We start from the raw sequence: 15,113 nt of genomic DNA, 5'->3' as shown, positions 1-15,113 counted from the left end.
ATTTTCACATTCTGCATTTTTTGAATCTCTTCTATGAATATCTGGTTTAGTTTGTCTGTATTAATTCTTTGCCCATCTATTTTTGCACTACAACATACTTCATAGATTTGATCGAGATCTTCATTGATAAATATATTTTGCTGTTTTCCGTTTACTAAAATTCTACTGGTTGTGTTGTAAATGTTCAGGGTATATTTGTTATTTACACGTATGGTGAATTGAACTATATTATTTCCTCCTCTGTCAGCAGATTGTTCGATTGTCACTTCGCTTGAATCTTTCTTTCTGTAATACACAAGCGTAGCAGCTTTCAAAAGTTCGAATGTTGCAGTGTCAGCCGTCATGACAATCCCCCCATTTGTGTGTTCGATTTTTACATTATCGGTTCTCTTTGCAGCGTGAAGTTTTTTCAGTAATGCTTTATCTACATTGAGATCGTAGTTGGTACCTCCAATTGTTGTGTATACTTCAGTATCTACATTCTTATGAGACTGATTTAGCTTGCTTAAAAGTTGCGAACTGCTCTGTCTAGTTAGAGCCATTATAATATTTGGGTTTGTGGAATACACAGGAAAATGTTCATAAAATGTTCATTAAAATGTTATGTAAAAGATATCACTATAAAACACTCATGTAAGATCTAGTAAGTATCCATATTAAAACATGAATAAATAAAGGTAATTAAAAGCAGGTATAAGAAATACAGAGTAATAGAAGCTGTATTTGATAAGAGTTCCAATCTGCTATAGATAAATCAAGTGGCTTAGTTGGTGAAATTTATTTTCCAAGATGGCGTCTCCGCCACGATATTTCGTGGGATACTCTCGGTACTGTCTTCACTCTATCTGCACCTCATTAACATGGGAATGTGAAAATAACATACAGCGGCTGCTAGGTAAATTGTCTAAAAAGTTAAGCACAATATAATAGTTCAGTTCTAGGAACAGTCTGAAAATTTCGTTGTTTCTACAGTTTTTGTCTTGACAATATTCATAAATTGTGGGTTTCTATACTCAGATACTCAATACCCGGCGCATACACAATTGTTTAGGCTCCGCTAACCGACTATAATCAACTTATCTTGTATTTAATTTCAGTGAAGAAAACTTATTTCCAAGATGGCGCCACCGCCATGGAAATTCGTGGGCGCCCACGTTACGCTGTATTCAGTTTTTCCTGTTCCTCAATAGAAATTATGCCATTTCCAGTACACCAGTTGCTAAATAAAAGATTAGTTTAAAAGTTTTTCACAATAAAACAGTTCAGGTTAACGATACCACTCCTTTTAAAATCAGATTTCTTCCACCGATATTTTCACGTCTTCCCTTCACCACCACCACCGGAATATCCTTATTTTAGCGTTGTGCGAAATTTCGTCTCTAGATTCCACTCCGATGGCCTGATATTAACACGATTTTCAGACCATATTTATTTTTTGGTGGTTACCAAAAAATCCGCTATGGCCTACTCGGAGTTATTCCGAGCAGTTCCGAAAGCCTACGAAAGTAAACGGAGCACAAGCACGTGACAGTTATGAATAATCAATGAGGTCAGCAAATCAAAACAAAGATGGACAGATGAAAATGAAAAGAGAAACAGAGGCAGACAGAGATTGCCAAAATCGATCAGAAAGCGATGGTAAATGAAAAATGTAGGAAAGATATTGACGTCGATGGTTTATTTAGGCATTCATTGAAAGAAAAGGATAGCATTCAAAGCTTCAAATGGAGTGGGAAAATGGAGGGCGTGGAAACGAAACATCACGATAGGTTTGTGTTTTATCTTTAACATTTTACCTGGTGTTTGAAAAACATTGATAGTTTATTTATTAACAGTCAGTAGGGCTATCTTTCGACACACTTTCGGGCGGGTGCACATACCCCATTTCCTTGGAGAACGGATGTACTTATTCGCCAAAATGTTAGTGAAAGTTCCTATTCAAAATCCAAAATAATTTCTAAAACAAACAAGAGCTGTCAGAGGCAGCATGATCGACTTTTTTCATTGCTATAATGCACCAGTCAGTTGTAACCACGCCCCCCCCCAGGTCCGGGGGTATACTGGGGAAATGGGGCGTGGTTTTACCTTCCAGGTGGCCCCGCAGTACCGCGTAATGGGGTGGTTTTATGTTCGCAAAAATTTGTGGGGAATGGACCTTACCTAGGGTCCCTGGGGTGCGGGGATTTTACCAACTGGTCGTCCTGGCAGGGCCGGGATTTTACCCGGGGTAGGCTGGAACGAAAGTCAAAGTCCCTGCTATTCCCCGGACCTACGGGGCTGTGGTTACAAATGACTGGTACATAAGCATTAAGGATTTCAGCACTTGCAATATCAATATGGGGGGCACACCCCACACCTAACCCCATAACTTCCTTGTTTACTGCCTATTTCAATGGTACTGGTACACTAATAAGCAATCAGGCATACTTTTTTATTGTTTTGACATTTCTTATCTTCTCCCTATACGCTTAAGTATTAAAAATGGTCAAAAGACTCGTTGAAAGTCATTCAGGTGGCATATTTTTATATAGGATTAAAAAGAAATAAATTGCCCAAAATGTACCATTTCGGACTAGATATTATGTACATTTCCTAGGGGGTGAACCTGGCCGTTTGCCATCATTGCTGACCAGAATTATTCAGTTCTAGGGGGGGGGACACACGTTGAAAGGTTACAACCCCTGAGTGACTCCAATCTTGTGTCAATTACTGGATCCGCCTTTGGCAGGCTTTGGCAAAACATGCCTGGATCACTGTAAAATAAGATTACATGCAAAATCCAGAATTTCTAAGTCAAATGTTAAAAGGGCAAAATAGTTGGCATCATATGCAAGTTAGAGAATCGTCAAAAACTTGAAAAAGTCAAGCTAAATCCAATAGCAACTGCAATTCAATTGAAAAGAACAATTGTATACAGCACATTTATTGGCATTTCAATATATGTAATTTGTTTTGAAATATTTTCATTACCAAAAAATTGCATTTGATGTCTTTTTTGACTAACTGAAGGACCTGAGCCCAACCCCCAAATGTGTAAATACAGCCCTTCAATAAGCTGTGATAAAGCATTCGTTTGTTAAGAAAATCCATTCCTTTTGACAAATGGTCGAAATTAACACAAGCCAGTAAGCCATGCACTGGTAAAATGCCTCGGGTCTTACCCAAATTCTGATTTTTTATAGTAGGGCTTGTTTGAAATTTGATTCAAAGCTAAAGTATACGAATCAGGGCTTCTTCATCAGAAAGTCTAATTTCAATGATTGTTTTGATCCTGCTCATGATTGAAATGGCATTTGAAAAAAATATTTTATCATTTTTAATTTTATATCAATAATATAAAAACCTGGCTTTAAATAGAAATTGGTACATATGTGATACTAGTTAACATGTTAAAGGTAGTCCATCCATCTTTTATGCAAAAAAATAATGCAAAAAATTATATTTCTTTTCTTTTTATATTTCTGTTTTGTATATATGAACTCTACAAAATACATGTACCAAGGGTTTAATTATTATAAGATAAATGATTTGCTGAAATTTCTATATAAACATAATATAATAATAGTTAATAAAAATTTACAGTATTTTGGGTTTCAGTATCTTTTGACATGACGCTTCAAGACTCCGATGTCAGGAGGCTGGTGATGTCACAGATTTTAACCTGGCTTGAACATGCCAAGTGTACTGTAAGTACAGTTTTTTGCAAATATAAAAAATATCATTCGAACTTTTCAAATATAGAAAATCAAAGGCAGCGTTTTATCAACTCCAAAATCTCATTTTCTATTCATAAGTGTTAGAAAGGCTTTTAGGCAAAAAACATCATACTTTTTGAAAGTAAGTATGAATAACTGCACTCACCTGTTTTGTCAGCATATCTTATATCACTGGTTTCATGATATAAGCTTAAAAAGTGGCTAATGAATTCCAAAACAAAAATTGAAATAAAATATGTTTACACAGTCCATAGGTGAGAATGCAGCTTTAAAAATCATGAAAAGGTAGAAAAGAGGTTGATATCCTTTTTATCAAATAAGGCCTGATATTTGTGTCATGAAAATGCAGTGATTTGAGCTTGGAAGTATATGTTGGTACCCTATATTGATTAAGTATTTATAATATTGATAATTAACATATAACATTTATTGATGATATCAGTAGATAAATGAAAATAAAATGAAATGCTATTTATTTTAAGGGCATCTCAGCTGTTCTTCTCCATCATTTGACGGATGAGCATGAGTGGCCTCCCCCGATTCAATATTATGAGTAAAGTCATGGGCCATTGAGCCAAGAGGAGAGGAATTCACCATGGCTTAACAATAAAAAAACACTTTAGTACCCTTAAAGCCCTCAGAGTGATTGTCCTTGACAACCACCTTCCATCAAAGATGCATACTATCTAGTATACAGGTAAATAAATTTAATGTACAGCAAGCTTTGACTCTTTTCACATCTTATATTAGTAGAAGTTTGAAGTTATACCCTTTTATATATTATTATATTAAAAATCAGGGAATTCAGGCTATTTTTACAGGAAACAAGAATAAGCATTTCATAAAATAACTGCATCATAATTCATGAAATTGAAATGATCTGATCACATTTTCAGGCTTAAAAGCTGCACTCCCACAGATTGAACGTTTTGACAACTTTTATTTTTTTTGTCTTGGAACGAGCAGATTTTTATATTTAAGTTAAAGAAAGTGATGTTTATGCATTTAACATTATTTTTCGAACGGAAATATGAAAAACTGCCATCTAATTTTTTTGTCAGCAATCTTATATTATTGGTTTCCAGATATTCTCGCAAAAATGTGCTCTTTGCAAGACAAAAAAAATAAAAATGTAAAATTTGTATATCTGTGAGAGTGCAGCTTTAAGTCTGGTTATAAGTGGAAATAACTATCTTACTTCTAGATAATTGTGCGTGTGTGTGTGTGTGATGTGGTCAAATCTTATTCTGTAAATGAAACATTTCTTGTTTTGTATGCAGACTAAACCGTGCATGGAACAATAGAAGAGGATGGCAATATTCCCCAGTAAACGCAGTGAAAGAAAAAAGACCTATCCATACAGAGTCGCTGAAGAAACTGATCTTCATGTGTCACTTGACCAACAATTTTTCGATATGGGTAGAAAGGCTGTTATGGAGAAGCACTATCCTCGACAAATCTCTAGCCACCTTGAACAGTTATCTCCTTAACCAAGAAGGGAATTGTACAGCGAGCAAGAATCTAGGTTTAATAAGAGACATTTCTAGAGGTTTACTATGTGCTCCAATATTCATGAAACTTAATGACAATGGTCTCATTGTTGTCTTGTTTGAAAGTAGGTCACATGTGGACTGAATGGAAGTCACTTGATTTTATTTTTAAAACATTATAGAATCAAACCTTGATATTGCTTTGTAAGATTACATGTGTTCAAACTTAGTGAGAATGTTCACCTTGATGAAATGTTAAGGGAGATCAAGTTTGTCACATACGGTAAAAAATATGGTCACTTCTTAAGAAATACTTGGGTACTAGAAGCAAAATATGTACTCGCAATCATGTAAATTTGTGTGTATATTTGTTCTCTTCAGCTTTATAAGTCGTGTTACCTGCGACATGCTAACGCATTTTAAGTATTTAAAAAAAGTTTGATTTTATATTAAAGTGGATGGAACTTGACCAAAACCCTTTGAAAATAGGGTATATCAAAAGCACATAGGATACTTTGAAAGTTGAACTTCATACATGTATATTGATTTATATGTGATGATTATTTTGGTGAAGTTCTCAAAAATAAACAAAATGTCAAATTAAATTTTTGTTTTTTATGGAATCTTTCTGTAAAAGAAAAAAAAACACAACATGTAGACAAGTTAGCTTTTAGATAACTGGGCCAACATTAGTATTTCTTTTAAACATTAACTCTCATTAACTTTTGACATTATATAGCTCCGTAACAACAGTTTTATATAAGTGACACTGGCTAGAAATAGTGATGTTTGCGAGAAATGACAACAATCACAAGATAGAGCATTTTTTTGAATAACATCTCTACCTTACCTGTCTTATAATTTTGGGGATGTTAACCTAAACAAACGTTTTTAAGACCATTTCAGAACAGTGTTGTGGTTGGGTATTTTGTAAATTGACTAGCATTTTCAAGAATTCATCTGTTTATATTAACTTTCAAAATATAATAAGCACTTAAGGAGCAATACTGACCATTCCCAACAACTCTTCGGGTGCATACAGAGGCAGCTCTTTTTTAGCTCACCTGTCACTTTGTGACAAGGTGAGCTTTTGTGATTGCCTTTTGTCCGTCGTCCGTCAACAATTTACTTAAAAGACATCTTCTCCTTAACCGCTGGGCCAATATTAATAAAACTTCATAGGGATGTTTCTTGGGTGGTCTTCTATCAAAGTTGTTCAAAGAATTCAATTCCATGCAGAACTCTGGTTGCCATGGCAACCAAAAGGAAAAACTTTAAAAATCTTCTTCTCCCAATACACAAGGCTTAGGCCGTTGATATATGGTAGGTAGGATCACCAAATGGTCCTCTACCAAGATTGTTCAAATTATGGCCCTTGGGTCAAAATTGGCCCCGCCCCGGGGGGTCATGGGTTTTCTCTATATGTTTATAGTGAAAACTTCAAAAATCTTCTCCTCTGAACTTAATTGGCCTAGAGCTTAGATATTTGTCATGATTCATCGTCTAGTGGGCCTCTACAAAGTTTGTTCAAATTATGGCCCTGGGGTCAAAATTGGCCCCGCCCCGGGGGTCATGTGTATTCTCTATATGTTTATAGTTAAAACTTCAAAAATCTTCTCCTCTGAACTTACTTGGCCTAGAGCTTAGATATTTGTCATGATTCATCGTCTAGTGGACCTCTACAAAGTTTGTTCAAATTATGGCCCTGGGGTCAAAATTGGCCCCGCCCCGGGGGGTCATGGGTATTCTCTATATGTTTATAGTTAAAACTTCAAAAATCTTCTCCTCTGAACTTACTTGGACTAGAGCTTAGATATTTGGCATGATTCATCGTCTAGTGGTCCTTTATAGAGGTTGTTCAAATTATGGCCTTGGGGTCAAAATTGGCCCTGCCCCGGGGGGTCATGGGTATTCTCTATATGTTTATAGTGAAAACTTCAAAAATCTTCTCCTTTGAACTTACTTGGGCTAGAGCTTAGATATTTGGCATGATTCATCGTCTAGTGGAACTCTACAAAGATTGTTCAAATTATGGCCTTGGGGTCAAAATTGGCCCCACCCCGGGGGGTCATGGGTATACTTGATATGTTTATAGTTAAAAGTTCAAAATATTTCTCCTCTTAACTTACTTGGACTAGAGCTTAGATATTTGGCATGATTCATCGTCTAGTGGACCTCTACAAAGTTTGTTCAAATTATGGCCCTGGGGTCAAAATTGGCCCCGCCCCGGGGGGTCATGGGTATTCTCTATATGTTTATAGTTAAAACTTCAAAAATCTTCTCCTCTGAACTTACTTGGACTAGAGCCGAGATATTTGGCATGATTCATTGTCTAGTGGACCTTTACAAAGATTGTTCAAATTATGGCCTTGGGTCAAAATTGGCCCCGCCCCGGGGGGGTCATGGGTTTTCTCTATATGTTTATAGTGAAAACTTCAAAAATCTTCTCCTCTTAACTTACTTGGACTAGAGCTTAGATATTTGGCATGATTCATCGTCTAGTGGACCTCTACAAAGATTGTTCAAATTATGGCCCTGGGGTCAAAATTGGCCCCGCCCCTGGGTGGTCATGGGTTTTCTCTATATGTTTATAGTAAAAAAAATCAAAAATCTCCTCTGAACTTATGTTGCTTAGAGCTTAGATATTTGGCATGATTCATCGTCTAGTGGACCTCTACAAAGATTGTTCAAATTATGGCCTTGGGGTCAAAATTGGCCCCGCCCCTGGGTGGTCATGGGTTTTCTCTATATGTTTATAATAAAAAAAATCAAAAATCTCCTCTGAACTTATGTTGCTTAGAGCTTAGATATTCGGCATGATTCATCGTCTAGTGGACCTCTACAAAGATTGTTCAAATTATGGCCTTGGGGTCAAAATTGGCCCCGCACCGGGGGGTTAGGGTATTCTCTATATGTTTATAGTTAAAACTTCAAAAATCCTCTCCTCTGAACTTACTTGGACAGAGCTTAGATATTTGGCATGATTCATCGTCTAGTGGACCTCTACAAAGATTGTTCAAATTATGGCCTTGGGGTCAAAACTGGCCCCGCCCCTGGGTGGTCATGGGTTTTCTCTATATGTTTATAATAAAAAAAATCAAAAATCTCCTCTGAACTTATGTTGCTTAGAGCTTAGATATTCGGCATGATTCATCGTCTAGTGGACCTCTACAAAGATTGTTCAAATTATGGCCTTGGGGTCAAAATTGGCCCCGCCCCGGGGGGTTAGGGTATTCTCTATATGTTTATAGTTAAAACTTCAAAAATCCTCTCCTCTGAACTTACTTGGACAGAGCTTAGATATTTGGCATGATTCATCGTCTAGTGGACCTCTACAAAGATTGTTCAAATTATGGCCCTGGGGTCAAAATTGGCCCCGCCCCTGGGTGGTCATGAGTTTTCTCTATATGTTTATAGTAAAAAAAATCAAAAATCTCCTCTGAACTTATGTTGCTTAGAGCTTAGATATTCGGCATGATTCATCGTCTAGTGGACCTCTACAAAGATTGTTCAAATTATGGCCTTGGGGTCAAAATTGGCCCCGCCCCGGGGGGTTAGGGTATTCTCTATATGTTTATAGTTAAAACTTCAAAAATCCTCTCCTCTGAACTTACTTGGACAGAGCTTAGGTATTTGGCATGATTCATCGTCTAGTAGACCTCTACAAAGATTGTTCAAATTATGGCCTTGGGGTCAAAATTGACCCTGCCCCCTTGGGGGGTCATGGGTTTTCTCTATATGTTTATAGTGAAAACTTCAAAAATCATCTCCTTTGAACTTACGTTGCTTAGAGCTTAGATATTTGGCATGATTCATCGTCTAGTGGAACTCTACAAAGTTTGTTCAAATTATGGCCCTGGGGTCAAAATTGGCCACACCCCGGGGCTGATGGGTTTTCTCTATATGTGTTATAGTGAAAACTTAAAAAATCTTCTCCGAACTCACAAAGACAAGTAACTTCTTAATTTAAACTGGATAACATATTTAGTGCACATACCAATTTTCAATATGGGCCACATACAACAATTAATAACAAATATACATATATAGATACGCATGTAAAATCAAGTAGTGACAAGAGCTTAGATATTTGGCATGATATATCATCTAGTTGACTTGTACCAATATTGTTCAATCTTTGGCCCTGGGGTCAAAAAATGGCCCCACCCGGGCGGTCATGGGTTTCCTTATATATATGTATATGATTGAAGAAAACTTAAAAAATCTTCTTCTCCGAAACCAAAAGGCGAAGGCCTTAGATATTTGGTATGAAGCATTGTTTATCGGACCACTATTAAGATTGTTCAAACTTTAGCCCTGGGGTCAAAATTGGCCACGCCCCGTGTTCATAGGCTTAGGTTTTTAACATTTGTATATAATGGAAGAATGTGCAATATATGACAGGTGAGCGATTCAGTGCCATTTGGCCCTCTTGTTTACTATTTTGCTTACACAAGTTATCGGATATATAAGATTTGAGTTTTTAAATCAAGAAGAAGTCAACAAACTGTGGGATCTTCATGGTTTTTATTTCAGTTATTTACTTCTTTGTGGGAAAGTGTTTTTTTGCATTAATCTTTGTTCTACTTAAGAAATGGGCTGTATCAAAATTGAGCCTGCTTTAGGTCCATTTTATTATTTCTAAACAAGGTTGAGAAAGGTATGACACATTTTAAAGATAAAATGTGAAATTTGGATTCAAACAGACATATTGCTTGAGTGTCATTTGAAAGCGTTTTTAAACAGAAAAACAAGAGATGTTTGTCAAACATATGAACCCCCTCCCCTTGAGGAGCGCCAAGTTGTCAGGCTTATTCCGCAAATTGAATTAAATATGCAAAGACTGAAATGACAGCTGACTTGTCATTGACATTAGATGCCTTTGCGGCAGTTTTAAGATTATGACCGTTCAAAGTGTGAGGATAGTAAGTGAAGTTCTAAATCATGTTCAGATGATGACTGATATTTGCAGATAAAAATATATCCTTTCAGCAGCAGGAAATAAGTAAATATGACAAAATACTTAATCATGCATATAGGTTGACCTCTGACTTCAAGATCTATAAGATCATCAACTGGTCACCCCCAAACTAAATGGCAAGTTTGAGAACCATGGGTGCAGGCATTGTCAAGTAATCACACGAATATGCTTTCAAGGTCACTGTAACCTTCACCTTTGACCTGATTACCCCTGAAATCAAAATGAACCATCTACTGGTAAAGCCAAATTCCCTTATCATGTTCGAGAGCCATGGGTGCAGGCATTGTTGATTTATCACTCGTTCATTCTTAACGCACTTTCGTCACTTAGGGCCAATGACTCCTTAAATCAGTTATGGTCATACCCAGCCTCAACGTCAAGTTTGATGATCATAGGGCCAGACATTGTTGTGATATCACTCAGAGAATCTTTGTTAACCTTTTCAACTTAAAGGTCACTGTGACTGTTACCATTGGCCCAATGACTCCTAAAATCAATAGGGGTCATCTACTAATCAGGCCCAGCCTCCATGTCAAATTTGATAACCATACCGTACGTTCAGGTATTTTTGAGTTATTTCTCGGACGAGCTTTAACAACTTTATACCATTAAAGGTCACTGTGATCTTGAACTTGGACCTGATGACCCCTTAAATCAATAGGGTTATCTACTGGTCAGGCCCAACATTCATGTCAAGTTTGATAACCATCTGTCCTTCAGTTGTTGAGTTATCACTTAAAAGCTTTGGTCTACCAACAAAGCTGCGAATCGTCCGACCAACATGTGCAATGCAATATACCCCTCTTCCTCGGAGGGGGCATAAATATAAACAATAACATGAGTATACATAACATGCAGGTTTTCTGGCTTTCAAATTGAAACGAGATAATTACTTAATGACAGTTTAGCAACCAAAGACAGTACAAATCAGTATTTATAAAATAACAAGTCATTCACAAAAGTATACAAAAATGACCTGATATTGTTTAGATCATATTTTAATATTTAAGAAAATCAAGAGAACACTTTGCACAAGGCCAGTGTATTGTTCTTAGGGAATCGGGAAGGTTTCCTGGACTCTCCACACAACATAAGGGAATAGCCCTCTTGTCACCAGCCCAAAAATAACTCTGTGTCAGAACATAATATAAGTCGCCTAGTAGCGGTTGGGTTGCGCCTGGTCCTCCTCATCAATGAACACAAGAAATCCTGCCTCATCAAATGGGCAAGGGTTAGAACTTCTTCATTCAAAACAAGGAGGTCAGAGTCCTGAAAGAGGGAAGGTTTATCAAAAGTCAGTAATTCACAGATACTAAGATTAAAAATAAGAAATATCCAGTGATGTGCTACTATTAAGTCATACTTACTTCAGTACGAATGTTCAAGAAAGTTCTCAGCACTCACCTAAACAGGAGTGCTTTTAATAACTTAGTAGATACAAACTTTGCCAGCATATAAAATAGCTTTTAAACGTTTATAAAATAACACTGCCCATATTTCATACATGCCAACAATTCAACTTGGTCTGCCTGTGTGTGACTACATGCATGTTAAGATGTTTAAAACCATATTTTTTAGAAAAATACAACACTAGACTTCCTATGAAGTACAAACATGCAAATGAGTTGTCAAGTATCCATTTTTCAGTACAAATTTTCAAGAACTCATTAGCAGTATTAAATAATGTAAAACCAGCTTTTAAATTCACATGAAATGTTATAATATTGTTCATAAATATCAACTTCATTTAACATTTAGGTACACTCATGTCTTAGATCTATACTGAATTTTAGTTTCTATAAGGTTCTTACAGCAGTTTGAGAAAGACTGGCCTCCCGGCGACAACAAACTTTTTAACTCTGCATTGAAATGTCCCGGCAGTTGAAGCACACTCAAACCAGCTTGGAGTTCTACTCCCTTCCTCAGACTCTGGTCCAGCACCTCTAATACGAGCATCATGAATCCTGGCTCCATCTTGATGACCCTTATAATTGCTCCCTGAAGTTGCAGCTTTGTCAGCTTGCTCACTTGTTTCTAAAGATAATAAATAATATTACAAGTAAAATTGTACCTTTGAAATAGCGCAGCGCTTTGTTTGGCAAAAGGCATTAGACATTTTGGGAATTTTGAGTCGCGAATATTCCTAAATAGGGAAATTTTACAGTTAAAAAAACAAGACTTTCAGTCTCCTGCGAATAGAGAATTTTTTATAAATAAGTTTATTTTCCCGTTCAAAAGACCTTAAATGCCTGAAATATCAATACTTGGGGTATAAATATCTTTAGCAATAAATCATGACACAAAATATTTCATACTGATGATAGATCGATCTCTGAATGTGATGAAAATCAATAATTTCTGATTTCATATATTTCCAAAACTTTAGATTACATAACACATGGTTAATTAGGATGCTGAATGAGCCAGTACAGGTAAAAAGACTTCCATAAAAACGTTTTGTTTTTTTTGCCTTTGTTTGACTAGGATTTTTTTCTGAAGATTGGGAAAAAATATTGTATATTTTGCTTTGGGAATGGGTCTGATAGTCTGAGCTGTGGGTACTATAGAAAAAGCCCTGAAGCTGACTCTCATTATTGATCAACTTGTTTACATTTATTCCAAAACAACAAACCAGTTAGTTGTAACCATGCCCCCCCCCACCGGTGCGGGAAGCAGGGACCAAAGGTAAGGCTCATTCCCCGCTTTTTAAGCACTAGACAAAACACCGCATTCACCCAGGTTCACTTTGAGGTAAAACACGGCCCATTTCGCCGGACCTGGGGGGATTGGGGGGCGTAGTTACAATTGACTGTTGCATAATTCTTACATATTCACATTTCAATTGCAAATACTGACATGTTTTGGAAACTTGAAGAACATTTGGGAAGTATAATGGCAATTAAAGACAAATGATATATAAGAAGTCAAAACGGTCAATTAGGGAGAATTCAGCTTTAAAATATACAATATAAAAAACAATATGGAAAGGAGTACCCACCAAACATAATTGTGCCCCCCCCCCCAAACATATTAATTATTACTTGATCAACTTGTGGAAAGAAGAAAACAAAGAAAGACATTCATTTTCAAATATCAGCCCAGATATTGACGAGGTGCAGTTGCATCAACAAGATCAGCGAAGAAACGATATGCAGGCTGATCAGGCTCCATGCTGGTCGTAAAGCCACTTATGGCTTTCTAATGGCACAGCTCATATATATATATATATCCCTGTTGTTGTTGTTGTTGTTGTTAACAGTTACTTATGGTTTCTTAGATTATATGAAATTGTGACAATGATGCTTCAATGAAGCTTAAACGGCTAACCAAAAACATTATAATTTTTTGAATGCATTGTTCACACATTTGCAACATTTACAGTCACCTATGTTCCGTAACAGAATGTAATTATGTTCCGTAACAGAATGTAATTACTGTTGGTTAAACATTTGTGTAGCAACAGTTGTCTGGCAACGTTACATTAATTAAAAGTTATGCTTTAATTGTGTTCTGCCTCTATCAAAATATAAATTGACCACCTTCATGACAGTTCTTGTTTGTGCATTACATCTAAACAATGGCATTTTTTTTTTAAATCTTTGCTTATACAAGCTTTTTACATCCCGAATATACAAGTTTCAGAAAGAGATATGGTATATACTATTGTTATTAAAGTTAACCATTGGTCTTTATCTTCCCAATACCTATGAATCAAATCATTCAATCTAAAGTGTTAGTAAAATAGTATTTCCAAAGATAGTCCGATGATTAATATATGTTCCGTAACGACGCATTTTAGTAGGTAACTTCATAAGGTTTTCGTAGACAAACGGAGTGAATGGTGTGGGTTAAATTTGTACACAGTTTGTCAGAGGTATTGAACTTTAATAACAAAGTAAAGAAATTGTTATATAAGAAAGTCAGAAAAAATTAATTTTGCCCCAAATGTGTGCCAATTACGGGAGAACGGCTGTTATGTGAAGTGTCAAATTATAGAGTGATCTAGTTTTGGATTCTTAATTCTCTGCATCATTCAAGTACATTCAAATACACATTTAAAATGGATTTCTAAGATGATGTACGTGTTATAAACTTACGCTGTTGTTTTTTTGGGGTTGGCTGTGTTATGGTATTTGAATCGACGGATCAGGCTCATCAACATTCTCTTTTAATATCAATTTGGGATAAGGGAATGCTTGGAGGTGACTGAAAACACAAAAATAATGAGGGAATGCTTGGAGGTGACTGAAAATACAAAAATAAGAATTTTATCTATACTGTACAGTAAATTATCTACCTGACATGCAGATCACTGCGTGATTTACTTTAAGTTTCATCTTTTTTACAATAGAAATAAGTCAATCAATCATGAATTAATGGTCCAGAAATCAAATGCACGTTTACTTACAAGTATGCGTTGCTCCAAACATAATACTGTACGATATCTATGATAATTAAATAAGCCACAGTGGATTGAATATTAACTTAATTTTACCCCACCCACTTCAGTTACTGTAGACATGCCTTTTGATTTCGTCCTTTTGATTTATGGTAGAATTTAGAAAATATAAACAATAAAATGCAAGTTCGTTCATTACCTCATTAAAAAGTCTGTTAGAAGTAAAATAAAATAACGCTCTAACCTCAAGAGTAACTGGTAGAAACATTTCTTTTGATCATGTTGGTAGCTGAATGATATCGCCAGTATCGGTTGTTTACATACGGGCGCTTCATTCATGTATTATGCAAATGATCGATTCCGAAGCTGGCTACGAACGGCTACGAACTGTGGCGGGTAATTCGAAAGTTGATATCTTTGATCTCCAAAATATCAACAAATGCGAGTTTTCTTTATAAAAAATTGAAATGTAACATCAAATGAATATGATATGAACTAGTATATCATAAAATTTTAATTTTATTTAT

The 15,113-nt window shown here is 36.0% G+C and overlaps 2 long non-coding RNA genes across 2 annotated transcripts; one reads left to right on the top strand and one right to left on the bottom strand.

Annotated features, from left to right (window-relative positions):
- The first annotated feature begins 1,416 nt into the window (after positions 1-1,416).
- On the top strand, positions 1,417-5,811 carry LOC128246473 (uncharacterized). The gene is made up of 4 exons (XR_008263257.1): positions 1,417-1,769; positions 3,598-3,686; positions 4,199-4,413; positions 4,997-5,811. It is a non-coding gene; the product is annotated as an uncharacterized LOC128246473 (long non-coding RNA).
- A 5,292-nt stretch (positions 5,812-11,103) lies between these two features.
- Positions 11,104-14,913, bottom strand: LOC128245726 (uncharacterized). Its single transcript, XR_008263231.1, has 4 exons — positions 14,831-14,913; positions 14,285-14,393; positions 11,999-12,221; positions 11,104-11,456 (listed from the first exon to the last, which is right to left on the bottom strand). It is a non-coding gene; the product is annotated as an uncharacterized LOC128245726 (long non-coding RNA).
- Between the last annotated feature and the right edge of the window lie 200 nt (positions 14,914-15,113).

The sequence above is a fragment of the Mya arenaria genome, chromosome 9, assembly GCF_026914265.1.
Source record: "Mya arenaria isolate MELC-2E11 chromosome 9, ASM2691426v1".
NCBI classification, from domain to species: Eukaryota; Metazoa; Mollusca; class Bivalvia; order Myida; family Myidae; genus Mya; species Mya arenaria.
Note: the sequence above shows the minus strand (reverse complement) of the source record. Positions and strands in the feature narration are given on the sequence as shown.